The following is an 18817-nucleotide window of genomic DNA, read 5'->3' as shown; positions in this document are numbered from 1 at the left end:
GGAGAGGGTATACGGCCTGGATGATGGGGGTAATTGATAACGGATGATGCTTTCCTGTAGATGTGCTCAGCCGCGGGGAGAGGGCCTCCGCCTGTGATGGGACTGGGCCGTATCTCGGAGCCAGGTACGGCTCCGGCGCCGGGCGAGTTAAACTTGCCGCGGCGCATGGCCGCTCTGACACATGCTAATATAATTTTCTACTTTTTTTTCGCCTCGTAACACGACTCACTCGAGTCTCCACCCCTGCGGGACACACCCGGCTGTGTACAAGAGACCCAGCCCCGTAACAGACGAGCCTTATTATCGAGATCGGGAGGTTGGAGGTACGCTTGTGTTCTGTATTCAGTAACTGGCTCGATCGCATTGGGGTGCCCCGGCACGATGCGACGGCGCCGGGTTTAGCCTGCAAATTGCTGCCTTCCAGGTAAACCTCTGACAATTACTTTTTTTAAAAGAAAAAAAATTAATGCATACTTTTGTGTAAAGTTTTAGCTTGGAGAAAACTTCGTTAAGTGGAGTCAAGGATTGACTGCCGAGGTTCCCCCCCCCCCCGTTTGCGCGTTGAGGGGGGAAATGTTTCCCGCTGTTGGCTGCTGGATTTGCTAAAGGAAAGTTTTATGCCCGTGGGGGTGGGTCCTCCGATCTTAGTTGCGTTTGCCCTACGCGTGGGCAAACAGCGACCCAAACACGGGGACTGTCAAGGTGGGGGGGGGGGGGTATCTCAGCCCCGAAGAAATAAAAATGCGAAATGCGTCAGAAAGTTATTTGAAGTTGCAAAATTTTTATTTTCTGAAGTGGGGGAAACTCGGACGTCGGGATTCGCTGTAAAAAGTGTTTGAAAGAGGATGTTGGCAGGCGTTGGAGGTGTTGACTTTCTTGGAGGTTTTCTGAATCGTGCTTGAAATTGGGTGTGGGGTGTGGAAGGGGGGGGAATAGCCTCTCCTTTTCCTCGTCCACCCTGTGGGCGGCGAGCCAGGGTGTAAACCTTGGAATTCGTGGTTGCGGTTCAGAGACTAGGCAACTTAAAGCAAGACTCGGGGTGGGTGGGGGGGTAAAGGAGTGGAGAAGGGAGAGAGAGGGGGGGGGAAGGGAGGTTATCCGTGAAGGAACGAGAGGGAGAGAAAAGTCACGCACCGACTCTAACTCGGCATGGGCGAGGGACGGGAGTGAGAAGTATTCCGAGTGGGTGGGGCGGGGGTTGGTATTTCGAATATCAAACCTGCAGAATCGTTCATGGAGCCGTCAGATACTAAGGGGGGGGAGTTGTTGTGGAGATCGTGTTTTACATTGCGATCGCGTTGCGAGGGTCTTTTGCGAAAAGTTCTGCCTTTCCAAAAAGTAAGTCTTGAGTTGACTTGTGCAGGGTTAACGCACGGAAATTTATTTTTCAAGGCATCTGCGCCTTGTTTCGGTCCGGCCAGTTTTTTTTTAAAAAAAAGAAAGTGTCGGGAACACATCCCAGGCGTTACGTGTCCGGCGAGGGAAGAGAGATGGGCGAGGGGAGAGAGATGGGCGAGGGGAGAGAGATGAGCGAGGGAAGAGAGATGGGCGAGGGGAGAGAGATGGGCGAGGGGAGAGAGATGAGCGAGGGGAGAGAGATGGGCGAGGGGAGATGGGCGAGGGGAGAGAGATGGGCGAGGGGAGAGAGATGAGCGAGGGGAGAGAGATGAGCGAGGGGAGAGAGATGGGCGAGGGGAGAGAGATGAGCGAGGGGAGAGAGATGGGCGAGGGAAGATGGGCGAGGGGAGAGAGATGGGCGAGGGGAGAGAGATGGGCGAGGGGAGAGAGATGAGCGAGGGGAGAGAGATGGCCGAGGGGAGAGAGATGGGCGAGGGGAGAGAGATGGGCGAGGGGAGAGAGATGAGCGAGGGGCAGAGTAAGAGTGGAAGGGCGTGTCGCCGGGGTTTCAGTGTGAACCAGCAGAGATTATGCAATAGGCTGCTGGTGACCCCACCCGAGTCCAGATTTGGTTTTTTTTCCCCACTGCGAGAGTGAGAAGAGTCCTTTTTTTAAATGAAAACAAATTCCAGCCTTACAGTGAAACGTTGCACGGCTGGAAACGGCCAGGCAGTTTGGAAAGCTCCTTTTTTTGAATGCGCGATCCGCCCGATCTCTAGTTGATGTCAGATTAGCAGCCCCACCCCTTCCCACACCCTCTGGAGGGTGAGTCTACCGGCGAGGCTGGGGAGGAGGAAGCCCCGGAGGGAGCGGGGCTGGTGGTGGTCAGGGCGCGGCCGTGCGCGCAACGACCCGGCGAGGGGCGAGGCTGCCCGTCCTGGGCTCGGGCGGCTGTTTCTGCCCTCGCCAGCCCCGTCCCGTGCTGCCAGCGACAGATGTTCCCGGGAGAGCCTTGCCTGTCATGGGCTGGGCTGTGAGGAGCGCAATTCGCCCCCCACCCAGAGATTAATGTGCACCTCAGCGTGGTACCGAGCGCTGCAGGACGAAGAGGGCGGGTGGGATGTAGCCCAGCCCGTCGCAAGCAGAACCCCCCCCCCAAAACCATTTAGCACCTCTACAAGACAGCGGCTCCCATCATCAAGGACCCCCACAGACCATCCTTGTCGCTACCACCATCGGATAGGAAGTACACAACCGTCAGGTCCCACACCACCAGGTTCAGGGACAGTTATCACCCCTCAACCATCAGGTCCCACACACCAGGTTCAGGGACAGTTATCACCCCTCGACCATCAGGTCCCACACCACCAGGTTCAGGGACAGTTATCACCCCTTGACCATCAGGTCCCACACCACCAGGTTCAGGGACAGTTATCACCCCTCGACCATCAGGTCCCACACCACCAGGTTCAGGGACAGTTATCACCCCTCGACCATCAGGTCCCACACCACCAGGTTCAGGGACAGTTATCACCCCTCGACCATCAGGTCCCACACCACCAGGTTCAGGGACAGTTATCACCCCTCGACCATCAGGTCCCCCACCACCAGGTTCAGGGACAGTTATCACCCCTCGACCATCAGGTCCCACACCACCAGGTTCAGGGACAGTTATCACCCCTCGACCATCAGGTCCCACACCACCAGGTTCAGGAGCAGTTAAATTATTCCACAACCTGCAGACTCACTTTCAAGGCCTCTACAACTCGTCGTCTTGGTATTTTTGTTAGAATGTGTTACATTGAAGCCCTTTTAACCTACTCTGAGGTCAATGTAACCCTTCCCTCTGGATGTGGGGGAGCCCAAGGCCAGAGGGCACAGCCACAGAATAGAGGGGCATCCATTTAGAATGGAGATGAGGGGGAGTCTCTGTAGGGAGAGAGGTGAGTCTGTGGAATTCATTGCCACAGGCGGCTGTGGAGGCCGAGTCATTGTATTTAAGGCAGAGTTTGATAGATTCTTGATTGGCCAGGGCATGAAGGGATACGGGGAGAAGGCAGGAGATAGGGCCCGAGAGGGAAAATGGATCAGCTGTGATGAAATGCCGGAGCCGACTCGATGGGCCGAATGGCCTAATTCTGCTCCTTTATCTTGTGATCTTCTGGTCTTGTATAGCCCTCCATTTTTCTATCGTCGTTGGGCCTATCTAAGAGTTTCCTGAGTCCTGTCTGCACTACCAGTGTATTCCAAGTGTCAGCTGACTTCTGATATCCCCTCCCCCTCCCCCATACTTTCCCCCAATCACCTTAAAGAATGAACCCCTGGAATTAGACATTACCACCCTGGGGGGAGGGGGGAAATTGTTGATCATCCATCCTGTCCAAATGCCCCCTGATGTTTCTGCCTCTATTACCACCCCTGGTTGCACCTTCTGCACACCCATCACCCTCTGTGTTAAAAAAAACCTTGCCCCTCGTCTTCTCTTGCACCTTGGTTGTCTTCATGTAGTTTTGTTTCCTGGTAAATCCGACTGCAGTTCCTCATTTTCCGGGAAATGCCTGCAAGAGGATGAATCTCAAGGGAGTTACACACCCAGCGGCCACTTTGTGATGCGTTCGGCTGCTACCTCTGATCAGCCAATCACGTGGCAGCGGCCCAGTGCGCGAGAGCACGCTGACACGGTCAGGAGGCTCCGACCGTCGCCCCACGGGCGTAGGAACACGAGCTGGGGCGACGGTCGGTGCCGTGCGGGCCTGCTGATCTCCCGGGACTTCCCCGCACGGTGCCGACCGTCGCCCCACGGGCGTAGGAACACGAGCTGGGGTGACGGTCGGTGATCTCCCGGGACTTCCCCGCACGGTGCCGACCATCGCCCCACGGGCGTAGGAACACGAGCTGGGGCGACGGTCGGGCCTGCTGATCTCCCGGGACTTCCCCGCACGGTGCCGACCGTCGCCCCACGGGCGTAGGAACACGAGCTGGGGCGACAGTCGGGCCTGCTGATCTCCCGGGACTTCCCCGCACATTTCCATACCGTCGCCCCACGGGCGTAGGAACACGAGCTGGGGCGACGGTCGGGCCTGCTGATCTCCCGGGACTTCCCCGCACATTTCCATACCGTCGCCCCACGGGCGTAGGAACACGAGCTGGGGCGACGGTCGGGCCTGCTGATCTCCTGGGACTTCCCCGCACGGGCTACGAAACGTGTGAACGTACACACGGTGGCCGTTTTATCAGGTATGGAGTAAAGTGGCCACTGAGTGTATAATCCCTCAAAGAGCCCTCTTCTGCAGGGGAATTTGAGGAAGAGCAGGGGTGCCCACAAGGAGCTGGCCAACGATCGGATTTTGGTGTTGATTGGCAGTGTCGCCTTGTGAACCGCCTGCCTTTAGCAGGCCTGTGGAGTGGGATTCAGAGGCTGCCTGATTCGTGCACGGGACATGGCGGTTCGGGTCTCGGCCCGATCTGAGGTGGAGGTCAACCCCAGCGCTGGCTCGGAAGCCGATCCCACGCTCCAGCGTTAAAGGACTCCCCTCACCTGCCCATCACCCCCCTCGGGTGGCCCCTCCTCCAATCGGATTCCTCTTCCCTCGGTGCCTTACCACCAATCAGCTCCCGGCTTCTCACTTCGTCCCACCTACCTGGTCTCACCTATCACCTGCCAGCTTGTTCACCTCCCCACACCCCCCCAGCCACCCTTTCCAGTCCCGATGAAGGGCCTCAGCCGAAGTCTTTGTCTCCGTAGATGCTGCCCGACCTGCTGAGCTCCTGCAGCATTCTGAGCGCGTGTCGCTCTGGATTTCCAGCGTCTGCAGAATCTCTTCCGATAACAACCGTACGCAGTTAAGGGAAAATGTCCGACTGGATTATGTGCTGTGCAGAAGCAGTTTTGCCTTTCCAAACTGCTGAGAGCAGGAATCCTTTATGGCTGTCCCTCACGACGCCTGGGCAAGGACGCAGACCCCCACAGGCCAGCCCGGGTACAATTGGGTTCTGATCTTTACAGCGTTCCTGGGGTTGACTTTCCACCATTCTTGAGGAAATAAGTGAAAATCGCTCAGTGTTGGAGAACAAGAGTGAGTGGAGTCAACAAAGAAATCTGTAGAAACAATGTGGGCAGAGAGAGAAGCTGGGGGGGGAGAGGTGGAGGGAGGGGGAGAGAAAGAGAAGTGGGCCAGAGAGAATTGGGGGAGAGAGAAGCAGGGGAAGATAGAGAAACAGTTGAGAAAGAAGCAGAGAGAGGGGGAGAGAGAGAGAGGGAGAAGCAGAGAGAGAGAGGGAGAGAGGGAGGGAGGGAGAGAGAGGGGGAGAGAGAGGGAGGGAGGGAGAGACAGAAGCAGAGAGAGAGAGACAGGGGAGATGGGGAGTGGGAGAGAGAGGGGGAGAGAGGGAAAGGGAGAGAGAGAGGGGAGAGAAGGAAAGGGGAGAGAGAGAGGGAGAAGGACAGGGGAGAGAGAGGGAAAGGGAGAGGGGGGGAGAGAGATGGAGAGAGAGGGAAAGGGAGAGAGAAAAGCAGTGAGAGAGGGAGGGGGAGAGAGATGGAAAGGGGGAGAGAGATGGAGAGGGAGAGGAAGAGAGAGAGAGGGGGAGAGATGGAGAGAGAGAGAGGGAAGGAGGGAGAGAGAGAAGCAGAGAGAGAGGGAGGGGGAGAGAGATGGAGAGAGGGAAAGGGAGAGAGGGGGAGTGAGATGGAGAGAGGGAGAGGAAGAGAGAGAAGCAGAGAGAGAGAGGGGGAGAGATGGAGAGAGAGAGGGAAGGAGAGAGAGAGGGAGAGAGAGAAGCAGAGAGAGAGAGGGGGAAGCGGAAGGGGAGAGAGGGAAGCAGGCTAGAGGGGAGTAAGGGACAGAGAGAGGGAAGATAGATGAAACCAGGTCTGCTTTTTGCCAGACTTTCGGAGTTAACAATATTAATGGTTTCTTTCCTATGGGGCGTGTCCAAGGTTGATCGCCCTTAACCCTTTTGTAGCCTGCAGTGTAACAACAGCATTTGTACGCCGGTGATGTGGAAGTGTGGCGATAGAAAGTTGTACTGGGACAAATACGTAATAAGAAGGGACTGTCTGTTGACGTGACACTTCAGGAACGTTGGCATGGCGAATCGCACCCCGGGGTTCTAATCAGAGTTGATGAATTTCTTTCTTTGGTGATTAAGTTCACACAAGAACTATCTCGCAGGAGCAGCCGTGGTTTTGCTGCGTTCACATTTCCGAGCTTTTGGTATTTCCAGCCCACAAGAGCGATCGGTTCCAGGAAATTCTGAGAAAAGTTACTGAGCTAAAAAATTCTGGCTTGGTCTGCACCGGCATTCCAGCGCCCCTCCCCGAGGCCCAGAAATTAACCATGAGATGGAAGAGAAAGCCCCTGTGAGGGCTGGCAAATGTGAGCTAATTAGAAACAGGCGGACATGGAGCGCACCGGCTTGTCGGAGCAGGCTTAGGCCCTTCGGCCCGTCGAGTCCCCTCCTGCCATTCCATCGTGGCTGATTTATGATCCCACTCAACCCTGTTCTCTCCCGTCACCTTTGACTCCCCGAGGGATCAGGAACAGTCAGCCTCCGCTTTAAATGTCTTGGCCTCCACAGCCACCCGTGGCAACGGATTCCCGCACATTCACCACCCCCTGGCTAAAGAAATTCCCCCTCATCTCCATTCTAAATGGATGTCCCTCTATTCTGAGGCTGTGCCCTCGGGTCCTAGACTCCCCCACCACAGGAAACATCCTCTCCACATCCACTCTATCTGTGTCCTCTGGTCCTAGACTCCCCCCACTATAGGAAACATCCTCTCCACATCCACTCTATCTGTGTCCTCTGGTCCTAGTCTCCCCCACTATAGGAAACATCCTCTCCACATCCACTCTATCTGTGTCTGGTCCTAGACTCCCCCACTATAGGAAACATCCTCTCCACATCCACTCTATCTGTGTCCTCTGGTCCTAGACTCCCCCACTATAGGAAACATCCTCTCCACATCCACTCTATCTGTGTCTGGTCCTAGACTCCCCCACTATAGGGAACATCCTCTCCACATCCACTCTATCTGTGTCCTCTGGTCCTAGACTCCCCCACTATAGGAAACATCCTCTCCACATTCACTCTATCTGTGTCCTCTGGTCCTAGACTCCCCCACTATAGGAAACATCCTCTCCACATCCACTCTATCTGTGTCCTCTGGTCCTAGACTCCCCCACTATAGGAAACATCCTCTCCACATCCACTCTATCTGTGTCCTCTGGTCCTAGACTCCCCCACTATAGGAAACTTCCTCTCCACATCCACTCTATCTGTGTCCTCTGGTCCTAGACTCCCCCACTATAGGAAACATCCTCTCCACATCCACTCTATCTGTGTCTGGTCCTAGACTCCCCCACTATAGGGAACATCCTCTCCACATCCACTCTATCTGTGTCCTCTGGTCCTAGACTCCCCCACCACAGGAAACATCCTCTCCACATCCACTCTATCCGTGTCCTCTGGTCCTAGACTCCCCCACTATAGGAAACATCCTCTCCACATCCACTCTATCCGTGTCCTCTGGTCCTAGACTCCCCCACTATAGGAAACATCCTCTCCACGTCCACTCTGTCTCGGCCCTTCAATACTCGATAGGTTGCATTGAGGGTTCCTTCCCCCCCCCCCCCCCCGTTCTTCTAAGCGCCAGCGAGTACAGGCCCAGAACCAGCAAACGCTGAGCACTGAGGGTGGTGGCTGGGTAGAATGAGCTGCTGGAGGGATACAGAACCTCGATCGGTACAGCCGTTTGGCCCAGGGTGTTGTCCCAACCAACCAAGGTGGTTTGCATTGAGAGACAATCAAAGTGAATTTTATTATCAGAGTACATACATACAACCCTGAGATTCATTTCCCTGTGGGCATCCTCAGCAGATCTATAGAATAGTAACTGTAAACAGGATCAGTGAAAGATCGGCCAGAGTGCAGAAGACAACAAACTGTGCAAATGCAAATATAAATAAATGGCAATAAATAACGAGAACGTGTCAATAGCAGTAACCGGATCGGTCCGAGTGAGCATGGTTTTACGAAGGAGAAATCATGCTTGACTAATCTTCTGGAATTTTTTGAGGATGTAACCATGTGAAAATGGACAAGGAAGAGCCAGTGGATGTAGTGTACCTGGACTTCCAGAAAGCCTTTGATAAGGTCTCACATAGGAGATTATTGGGCAAAATTAGAGCACAGCGTATTGGGGGTAGGGTACTGACATGGACAGAAAATTGGCTGGCAGACAGGGAACAAAGAGTAGGGATTAACGGGTCCTTTTCAGAATGGCAGGCAGTGACTAGTGGGGTACCGCAAGGTTCGGTGCTGGGACCGCAACTATTTACAATATACATTAATGATTTAGATGAAGGGATTAAAAGTAACATTAGCAACTTTGCAGATGACACAAAGCTGGGAGGCAGTGTGAAATGTCAGGCGGATGTTAGGAGAATGTAGGGTGACTTGGACAGGTTGGGTGAGTGGGCAGATGCATGGCAGATGCAGTTTAATGTGAGGTTATCAATTTTAGTGGCAAGAACAGGGAGGCAGATTACTATCTGAATGGTGTCAAGTTAGGAAAAGGGGAAGTACAATGAGATCTAGGTGTTCTTGTACATCAGTCATTGAAAGCAAGCATGCAGGTACAGCAGGCAGTGAAGAAAGCTAATGGCATGTTGGCCTTCATAACAAGGGGAGTTGAGTATAGGAGCAAAGAGGTCCTTCTGCAGTTGTACAGGGCCCTGGTAAGACCACAGCTGGAGTACTGTGTTCAGTTTTGGTCTCCAAATTTGAGGAAGGACATTCTTGCTATTGAGGGAGTGCAGCATAGGTTCACGAGGTTGATTCCCGGGATTGCGGGACTGTCATATGTTGAAAGATTGGAGCGACTGGGCTTGTATACACTGGAATTTAGAAGATGAGAGGGGATCTGATTGAAACATATAAGATTATTAAGGGATTGGACACGCTAGAGGCAGGAAACATGTTCCCGATGTTGGGGGGGAGTCCAGAACCAGAGGCCACAGTTTAAGAATAAGGGGTAGGCCATTTAGAACGGAGTTGAGGAAAAACTTTTTCACCCAGAGAGTTGCGGATCTGTGGAATGCTCTGCCCCAGAAGGCAGTGGAGGCCAATTCCCTGGATGCTTTCAAGAAAGAGTTAGATAGAGCTCTTATAGATAGCGGGGTCAAGGGATATGGGGAGAAGGCAGGAACGGGGTTACTGATAGTGGACGATCAGCCATGATCACAGTGAATGGCGGTGCTGGCTCAAAGGGCCAAATGGCCTACTCCTTCACCTATTGGCTATTGTCTAATTATTTAGCGAGCTCTTCAGTGGTTCCTGTTGCCTCTGTATCTTTCTGAGAACGTCTTGGTTCCCATGGTGATGATCACATTACTTGAATCCAGCTCTCTGACGGTTGAGGGGTGGTAACTGTTCCTGAACCTGGTGGTGCGAGTCCTGAGGCTCCTGTACCTCCTTCCTGATGGCAGCAGTGAGAAGAGAGCACGGCCTGGGTGGTGGGGGTCTCTGGAGAAGAGAGCACGGTCTGGGTGGTGGGGGTCTCTGGAGAAGAGAGCACGGCCTGGGTGGTGGGGGTCTCTGGAGAAGGGAGCACGGCCTGGGTGGTGGGGGTCTCTGGAGAAGGGAGCACGGCCTGGGTGGTGGGGGTCTCTGGAGAAGAGAGCACGGCCTGGGTGGTGGGGGTCTCTGGAGAAGGGAGGACGGCCTGGGTGGTGGGGGTCTCTGGAGAAGGGAGCACGGCCTGGGTGGTGGGGGTCTCTGGAGAAGAGAGCACGGCCTGGGTGGTGGGGATCTCTGGAGAAGAGAGCACGGCCTGGGTGGTGGGGGTCTCTGGAGAAGAGAGCACGGCCTGGGTGGTGGGGGTCTCTGATGATGGACGCTGCTTTCCTACGACAGCGTTTCATGTAGATGTGCTCAGTGGTGGGGAGGGCTTTACCCGTGACGGACTGGGCCGAAACCACTACCTTTTGTAGGATTTAACGTTCAAAGACATTGGTGTTCCCACACCAGGCCAGTCACTACACCCTCCTCTTGAAGCAGGTGGGAGACTGAAGTATGAGGTACTGCCCTCCCCACCCCTGACCCCTGGTGCTGTTTGTGGGTCAGCAGCCTGTTCTCCCTGTGACCACACAGGCAGTTCCCTGACGTCCCTTTTCTCTCTCACGTTGGATCAACTGATTGTATTTACTACGGAATCGGCCCAGTGATTCCCCCAGTTTACCCCTAGCCTAATCGCAGGACAATTAACCTGCCAACCTTCGGAGGAAACCGGAGCAACCATGGGAACCCCAAGCGATCACTGGGTGGAGAACGTACAAACTCCTCACAGGCAGAGGCGGGAATTGAACCGGGGTCGTCTCCGAACGCACAACACGTCGAACCTTGGACTACAGCAGCAGAAGACCAGGAACATACACTCAGTGGTCACTTGATCAGGTCCAGGAGGTATCTGGTAGAAGTGTACTGGATGATTGTCAGCGGCGTTAAAGGATTCTGCGGGGTGGGGGGTGGTCAAAGACTGAAAGACGAAGAGCAGAGATGTCTCCGTATGACTGAGGTGCCGGTTTTTAACAGAGGGGAACGACGGGGCGGAGTGTTGTCAGTAATTACAGGGACACTTGTGACATTGACGCACTTTAAACAGAGACCTCGAGGATTTGTTTACTCAACAAGAGGAGCCGTTTATTCTGCACTAAGAGACAGCCTGAGCCTGTCTCGATTGCCCTGCGAGCACACGCGGACGTAGTAGTTTGAACGGGCCCGCGAAGGGTGGCGCGGGAAAGCAGAGGACACGAATGGGCCCTTCGGCCCATCTAGTCCAGGCCAGGCTGCAGTCCCACCGACCCTGCGCTGCCCGTCCGTGCACTTGCCCAGGCTCCTCTTCGAAAGTTAAAGCGGGAACCGCTCCCGCCACTTCCCGCCAGCGCCCCCGTACCCCTCCAGCGCCTCTCGCCGGGGGAGTGGCCTCCAGTTCTCAACCCACCCAGCCCCAGTGGCGGAGGCGAAAACCTTCTGTTTCTCCCCCTCGTAACTTCGTGTACCTCAACCAAATCTCCCCTCAATCTCCTACACTGCGAGGAATAAACTCCAAACCTATTCTGAGGCTGTGCCCTCTGGTCCTAGACTCCGCCACTATAGGAAACATCCTCACCACATCCACTCTATCTGTGTCCTCTGGTCCTAGACTCCCTCACTACAGGAAACATCCTCTCCACATCCACTCTATCTGTGTCCTCTGGTCCTAGACTCCCCCAATATAGGAAACTTCCTCTCCACATCCACTCTATCTGTGTCCTCTGGTCCTAGACTCCCCCACTATAGGAAACTTCCTCTCCACATCCACTCTATCTGTGTCCTCTGGTCCTAGACTCCCCCACTATAGGAAACATCCTCTCCACATCCACTCTATCTGTGTCCTCTGGTCCTAGACTCCCCCACTATAGGAAACTTCCTCTCCACATCCACTCTATCTGTGTCCTCTGGTCCTAGACTCCCCCACTATAGGAAACTTCCTCTCCACATCCACTCTATCTGTGTCCTCTGGTCCTACACTCCCCCACTATAGGAAACTTCCTCTCCACATCCACTCTATCTGTGTCCTCTGGTCCTAGACTCCCCCACTATAGGAAACATCCTCTCCACATCCACTCTATCTGTGCGCTCTGGTCCTAGACTCCCCCACTATGGGAAACATCCTCTCCACATCCACTCTATCTGGGCCTTTCAAATATTCGATAGGTTTCAGTGAGATCTCCTCCCTGCCCCCGTTCTTCTAAACTCCAGCGAGTACAGGCCCTGAGCCTTCAAACGCTCCTCATACGCTAACCCTTCCTTTCCCGGGATCATCCTCATGAACCTCCTCTGGACCGTCTCCAATGCCGGCACACTTCTCTCAGATAAAGGGCCTAAAACTCCTCAGAACACTACAAATACTTTCTGGCCAGTGTGCCTTATGAAGCCTGGGCCTCACATCCTTGGTTTTATATTCTAGATGTGAATGTGCGCCAGGCAGTTAACCAACGTTACAGAGGATTCTCCGGGTATTTTGTGCAGTTTCGGGCTTGTGTGAGGTAGCTGTTAAGATGCTAAATGGAAAAAGCACATTAGCTTCAGGAGATATTTTAACAAAAAGATTTTGGGACGTGACTGGGGAGTGTCTAGGGGTGGTTTACGAGGACGATTCTGGGAATGAACTCGCTGGAGTTTAGAAGAATGGGGGAGGGGCCCCAATCGAGTATTGAAAGACTCGATAGAGTGGATGTGGAGAGGATGTTTCCTATAGTGGGGGAGTCTGGGACCAGAGGACACAGATAGAGTGGATGTGGAGAGGATGTTTCCTATGGTGGGGGAGTCTAGGACCAGAGGACACAGATAGAGTGGATGTGGAGAGGATGTTTCCTATAGTGGGGGAGTCTAGGACCAGAGGACACAAAGTGGATGTGGAGAGGATGTTTCCCATAGTGAGGGAGTCTAGGACCAGAGGACACAGATAGAGTGGATGTGGAGAGGATGTTTCCTATAGTAGGGGAGTCTAGGACCAGAGGACACAGATAGAGTGGATGTGGAGAGGATGTTTCCCATAGTGGGGGAGTCTAGGACCAGAGGACACAGATAGAGTGGATGTGGAGAGGATGTTTCCTATAGTGGGGGAGTCTAGGACCAGAGGACACAGATAGAGTGGATGTGGAGAGGATGTTTCCTATAGTGGGGGAGTCTAGGACCAGAGGACACAGATAGAGTGGATGTGGAGAGGATGTTTCCTATAGTGGGGGAGTCTAGGACCAGAGGACACAAAGTGGATGTGGAGAGGATGTTTCCCATAGTGAGGGAGTCTAGGACCAGAGGACACAGATAGAGTGGATGTGGAGAGGATGTTTCCTATAGTAGGGGAGTCTAGGACCAGAGGACACAGATAGAGTGGATGTGGAGAGGATGTTTCCCATAGTGGGGGAGTCTAGGACCAGAGGACACAGATAGAGTGGATGTGGAGAGGATGTTTCCTATAGTGGGGGAGTCTAGGACCAGAGGACACAGATAGAGTGGATGTGGAGAGGATGTTTCCTATAGTGGGGGAGTCTAGGACCAGAGGACACAGATAGAGTGGATGTGGAGAGGATGTTTCCCATAGTGGGGGAGTCTAGGACCAGAGGACACAGATAGAGTGGATGTGGAGAGGATGTTTCCCATAGTGGGGGAGTCTAGGACCTGAGGACACAGATAGAGTGGATGTGGAGAGGATGTTTCCCATAGTGGGGGAGTTTAGGACCAGACACAGATAGAGTGGATGTGGAGAGGATGTTTCCTATAGTGGGGGAGTCTAGGTCCAGAGGACACAGATAGAGTGGATGTGGAGTGGATGTTTCCTATAGTGGGGGAGTCTAGGACCAGAGGGCACAGATAGAGTGGATGTGGAGAGGATGTTTCCTATAGTGGGGGAGTCTAGGACCAGAGGGCACAGATAGAGTGGATGTGGAGAGGATGTTTCCTATAGTGGGGGAGTCTAGGACCAGAGGACACAGATAGAGTGGATGTGGAGAGGATGTTTCCTATAGTGGGGGAGTCTAGGACCAGAGGACACAGATAGAGTGGATGTGGAGAGGATGTTTCCCATAGTGGGGGAGTCTAAGACCGGGGGGGGGTGGGGTACAGCCTCAGAATAGATGGACGTCCCTTGAGAATGGAGATGAGGAGGAATTTCATGAGGAGAGGAGGGTGGTGAATCTGTGGAATTCGTTGCCACAGACGGCTGTGGAGGCCGAGTCATTGGGAAGATTTAATGTGGAGGTTGACAGGTTCTTGATTAGTGGGTGGAGAAGGCAGGAGAGTGGGATGAGAGGGATAATAAATCAGCCATGGTGGAATAACGGAGGAGACTCGATGGGCTGAATGGCCTATTTCTGCTCCTGTGCCTTAGGGGCGGGTGTGGGGGTGGTGAGGATGCCAGCTGCGGAAACTAACCGGAGATCGTAAACTTCGGCTCTCCAATGAGCGTTTGAGAATCTGTCAGGAATGTTGCAATCGGCCAGCGGCTTGGGAATTGTTCCTATAAACAACATCGGTTTAATTGAAAATAGGGCTCTGCTTGGGAATATTTCCAAGCACTGACTGTGGGAAACGCTCCTCAATCTTCCGTGCTGCTCCCCGGCGAGGAACCCTTGCCACGAGCTCGCCAAGTTCGGTGGAGTTGACAGCGACGTGGTTCAGGGGGCCTTTAGGCCCATCGTTTCTGTGCTACACTGCCACCTTCTCCTTATCTTAAATACTCGGGCCCTTAACTCCCATCAGTGACCTCCCATCCCCTGTGGTCCGTGGTGTGTTTGGACTTTATTACGGCATTCTCACGATATTAACTTCCGCCAGCAATCTTTAGACCTGATTGTGGGTTGCGGATGAAATTTAAAATGTAGCCCTGGGCGATAGCTTCCTCGAGCTGTGGACGCTGGGCAGTGCTGACTGACGTTCGTTTAGGGTGTCTGGGAGTGCGGGCGCGAAGAAGGAGGTGTGTGGAAACTACATGTAATTTAAAGGAAGCGCTGTATGTACATTGCAAGTGCAGAATTATCCTTCGATCTTTAGCACGTAGAATGCCGTGTAACGTTGGGTCAGGCTGGCTTCTTTCTCCGAGAGCGTCTGGTTTTGTTGAATAAAACACTTGTTGTATCCACTAGCTTCAGCCTGTCTCCGTCCGGGGAGCTCATCATCCTCTGTAACGGGGGGCTGGCCTGCACAGCTTGACCGGAGCCCCGCTGGCCAGCCTTGCCCGTTTCCACCTCTCACGACAGGGGCGTGGAGTTGGGCCTCTGACAGGCGATCACCCCACCCGGGCCCCTCATAATCTGAGGTGCCCCTAAGATGGCCCCTCGTTCTCCCGCGCTGCAGTGCAAAAAGTCCCAACCTCTGTCCGTAACTTGAGCCCTGGCGACTTTCCCGATCGGCGGGATCTCCCCGGTGCCCGGAACGGCACGGAGTGCGCCAAAGTGCGGCCTCACTGGCCACGCCGCGTCCCGGTCTGACTGGCCAAGGCCGGTCTTGCCTTTGTGTGACGGCCAGGACGGGGGCAGCAGAAGGGTCTGCTCCCGCACACTCAGAATCGCCGTGAGGGTCGTGGAGCGGTAGAGCCGTACAGCGCAGGAGCAGGCCCTTCTGCCCGTCTGCCTTGTCCTATCGACGACATTATTAAAGATGGAATAGTGGCATATCTAGATAGCAGTGATAGGATCGGGCCGAGCCAGCATGGATTTACCAAGGGCAAATCATGCTTGACTAATCTGTTGGAGTTTTTCGAGGATGTAACCAGGAAATTAGACGGGGGAGATCCAGTGGATGTGGTGTACCTCGATTTTCAGAAGGCATTTGATAAGGTCCCACATAGGAGATTGGTGGGTAAAATCAAAGCTCAGGGCATCGGGGGGAAGACATTGACATGGATAGAAAACTGGATGGCAGATAGAAAGCAAAGGGTAGCGGTGAATGGATGTTTCTCGGATGGCAGGTGGTGACTAGTGGGGTGCCACAGGGCTCGGTATTGGGACCACAGCTGTTTATGATTTACGTCAACGATTTAGATGAAGGCATTGAGAATAACATCAGCAAGTTTGCTGATGATACTAAGCTGGGTGGCAGTGTGACATGTGATGAGGATGTTAGGAGAATTCAGGGTGACTTGGATAGGCTGGGTGAGTGGGCAGATACTTGGCAGATGGCGTTTAATGTGAATAAGTGTGAGGTTATCCACTTTGGAGTAAGAACAGGAAGGCAGATTATTATCTGAACGGTGTAGAGTTAGGTAAGGGAGAAATACAAAGAGATCTCGGAGTCCTTGTTCATCAGTCACTGAAGGTGAATCAGCAAGTGCAGCAGGCAGTGAAGAAGGCTAATGGATGTTGGCCTTTATTACAAAGGGAATTGAGTACAAGAGCAAGGAAATCCTCTTGCATTTGTGGGCCCTGGTGAGACCACACCTGGAGTATTGTGTACAGTTTTGGTCTCCAGGGTTAAGGAAGGACATCCTGGCTGTAGAGGAAGTGCAGTGTAGATTCACGAGGTTAATTCCTGGGGTTAGAGAGACTGGGCTTGTACACGCTGGAATTAAGGAGATTGAGAGGGGATCTGATTGCAACATATAAGATTATTAAGGGATTGGACAAGTTAGAGGCAGGAAATATGTTCCAGATGCTGGGAGAGTCCAGAACCAGAGGGCATGGTTTGAGAATAAGGGGTAGGTCATTTAGGATGGAGTTAAGGAAAAACTTCTTCTCCCAGAGAGTTGTGGGGGTCTGGAATGCACTGCCTCGGAAGGTAGTGGAGGCCAATTCTCTGGATGCTTTCAAGAAGGAGCGAGATAGGTATCTTATGGATAGGGGAATCAAGGGATATGGGACAAGGCAGGAACCGGGTATTGATAGTAGATGATCAGCCATGATCTCAGAATGGCGGGTGCAGGCTCGAAGGGCCAAATGCTCCCTATTGTCTATTGACACGCATCACCCCCCCCCCCCCCCCACCCAGCCGATCGACTTACCCCCGGAAGTATTTCAGTCAAACCTGTATCCACCCTCGGTCCCACACTCGACCGAGCTGGAAGTGAACTTGCTGTATATACATCGCCAAGTTTTCTTGCAGGCATTCACAGTAGAAATGCAATCAAATCAGTGGAATGACTACACACAAAGACTGACAGACCGAGTGAGGAAGCCCCCCCCCCCGAGTTCCCCTTAAACCTTTCACCTTTCACCCCCAACCCACGACCTCTACTAATCTGACCCAACCTCAGTGGGGGGAGAAGCCTGCTTGCATTTGCCCCGTCTGCACCCCTCATAATTTTGTTTACCTCCATCAAATCTATCCCCTAATCCCCAAAGCTCCTAGTGAATGTAAAGCTATACGGGCAAAACGTAGGGCGGGGCAGCGTAAGGGAGTCGACAGTCAACGTTTTGGGCCGAGACCCTTCATCAGGATACTTTGTCGTAGTGACTCTAGGTGAGGTTTCTCTTGAGGGAAGATATTTGTGCAGGGGCTAGGAATCTGGAGAGAGAGAGAGAGACAGAGGAGGAGCTCAGCAGGCCAGGCAGCATCCATGGAAAGGAATAAAGGGCCGAGATTTTGGGGACGAGACCCTTCTCCCATTATTGGCGTAGTGGCATCAGCACCGGACTTTGAGGCCATTGGTCCCGGGTTCAAATCCAGCCGGCCCCTCGCACGCTTCCCATCCCTGCTGGGTCGGGCGTCGAGCTGGTGGCTCGGCCTCGTAAAATAAGACAGGTGAATGCTACGGAAATGGCAGAACTGCCACCCGAGGCGTGGAAAGAAATGGGTAGAACCCTTCTTCAGAATGGTTCCTCGACTCAGGCGGAGTTCAGTGCGAGGGGCTGTCTGTTGCCTCTCTAGCAGGGCAGATACACACTCACGGGTAAGTGGATGCGGGCCAAGGTCAGGACTCTCCTCAGCTCATTTACGCTGGGTGTCGGTTTATGATTGCGCCAGTGGAAGATGCAGGGAATGCCGGCTACTCCAGGCACGCGCGCGCTCGCTCGCCAAAGTCAGCGTTTTTCCAGAGCGGGGTGGGAAGGGGAGGCACTAAAAGGGGCAGAGGAGCGCAGGGGCTAACGGGCGGGGGTTGTGGCTGGGGGTAACGCCTACAAGCCAGTTTAGAAGAAAGCGCTGTGTTCTCTGGCCACGAGAGGAGCACAGGGTTAACGGCAAGTGGCGGGGGGGGGGGTGGGCTGGGCTAATATTACAGGAAAGGTCAGGAAGAAAAATACCCTGTTCTCCGGTCGCAAGAGGCTAACGACGGGGGCGGGGGTGGGGACTGAGTTTACAGGCGAGTTTAGACAAAGTTCTGACCACCTAGAAGAGCACGGCGGTTAATGGCGGCGGGGGCGGGAGGGGGGGTGGTTCCATTTACTTATTTATTGAAACACAGCACGGAGCAAACCCTCAATTTAGTCCAAGCCTAATCAGGGCAGTTAGAAAGACCTTATTAACCGGTAGGTGGGGGGGAAATGTAGACACTCCTCATGGGCAGCTGCGGGAATTGAACCCGGGTCTCTCGCGCTCTAAAGCGTTGTTCTGACCGCTACACCACCGCTGGGTTACAGGAGGTTAAAGTAACGTGTTCTCTGGTCATTGGCGGGCGAGCTCCTAGTATTCTGCTCCGACTGTCCCGAAATTGGGCCCCCTTGCTTAGTTACTGCTATCGCCATTGAAGTGAGGTACTTCTTCGGGACGTGGCAGCCCGCACCCCGGGTACTGCGCCATCCGGATAGGCTGGGGCCGGGCGGGTTCCCCTCGCCCTCCCACGGCGCCCGTTTCTGTCTCTCCGCGCTCCGCGGGGCAAAAACGTGACGGACTTGAAATGGGGGCTCGGGCCTCCTTCGCCGGCTGCTCCGGGGGGGGGGGGGGGGGGGGATCTGCAGACGTCTCTGGTGGCCGCTTCAAGCCCGAGACCCTCCGTGTG

At 54.0% G+C, this 18817-nt stretch overlaps 1 protein-coding gene across 1 annotated transcript in view; it reads left to right on the top strand.

Annotated features, from left to right (window-relative positions):
- The first annotated feature begins 289 nt into the window (after window positions 1-289).
- Window positions 290-18817, top strand: part of ahnak (AHNAK nucleoprotein) — a 75759-nt gene continuing 57231 nt past the window's right edge. The window contains exon 1 of the mRNA XM_073031267.1: window positions 290-424. The gene's annotated coding sequence lies outside the window, so the exon portion shown is untranslated. The remainder of the gene's footprint in view (window positions 425-18817) is intronic.

Source organism: Hemitrygon akajei, chromosome 28 (genome assembly GCF_048418815.1).
Source record: "Hemitrygon akajei chromosome 28, sHemAka1.3, whole genome shotgun sequence".
Classification (NCBI taxonomy): Eukaryota; Metazoa; Chordata; class Chondrichthyes; order Myliobatiformes; family Dasyatidae; genus Hemitrygon; species Hemitrygon akajei.
Note: the sequence above shows the minus strand (reverse complement) of the source record. Positions and strands in the feature narration are given on the sequence as shown.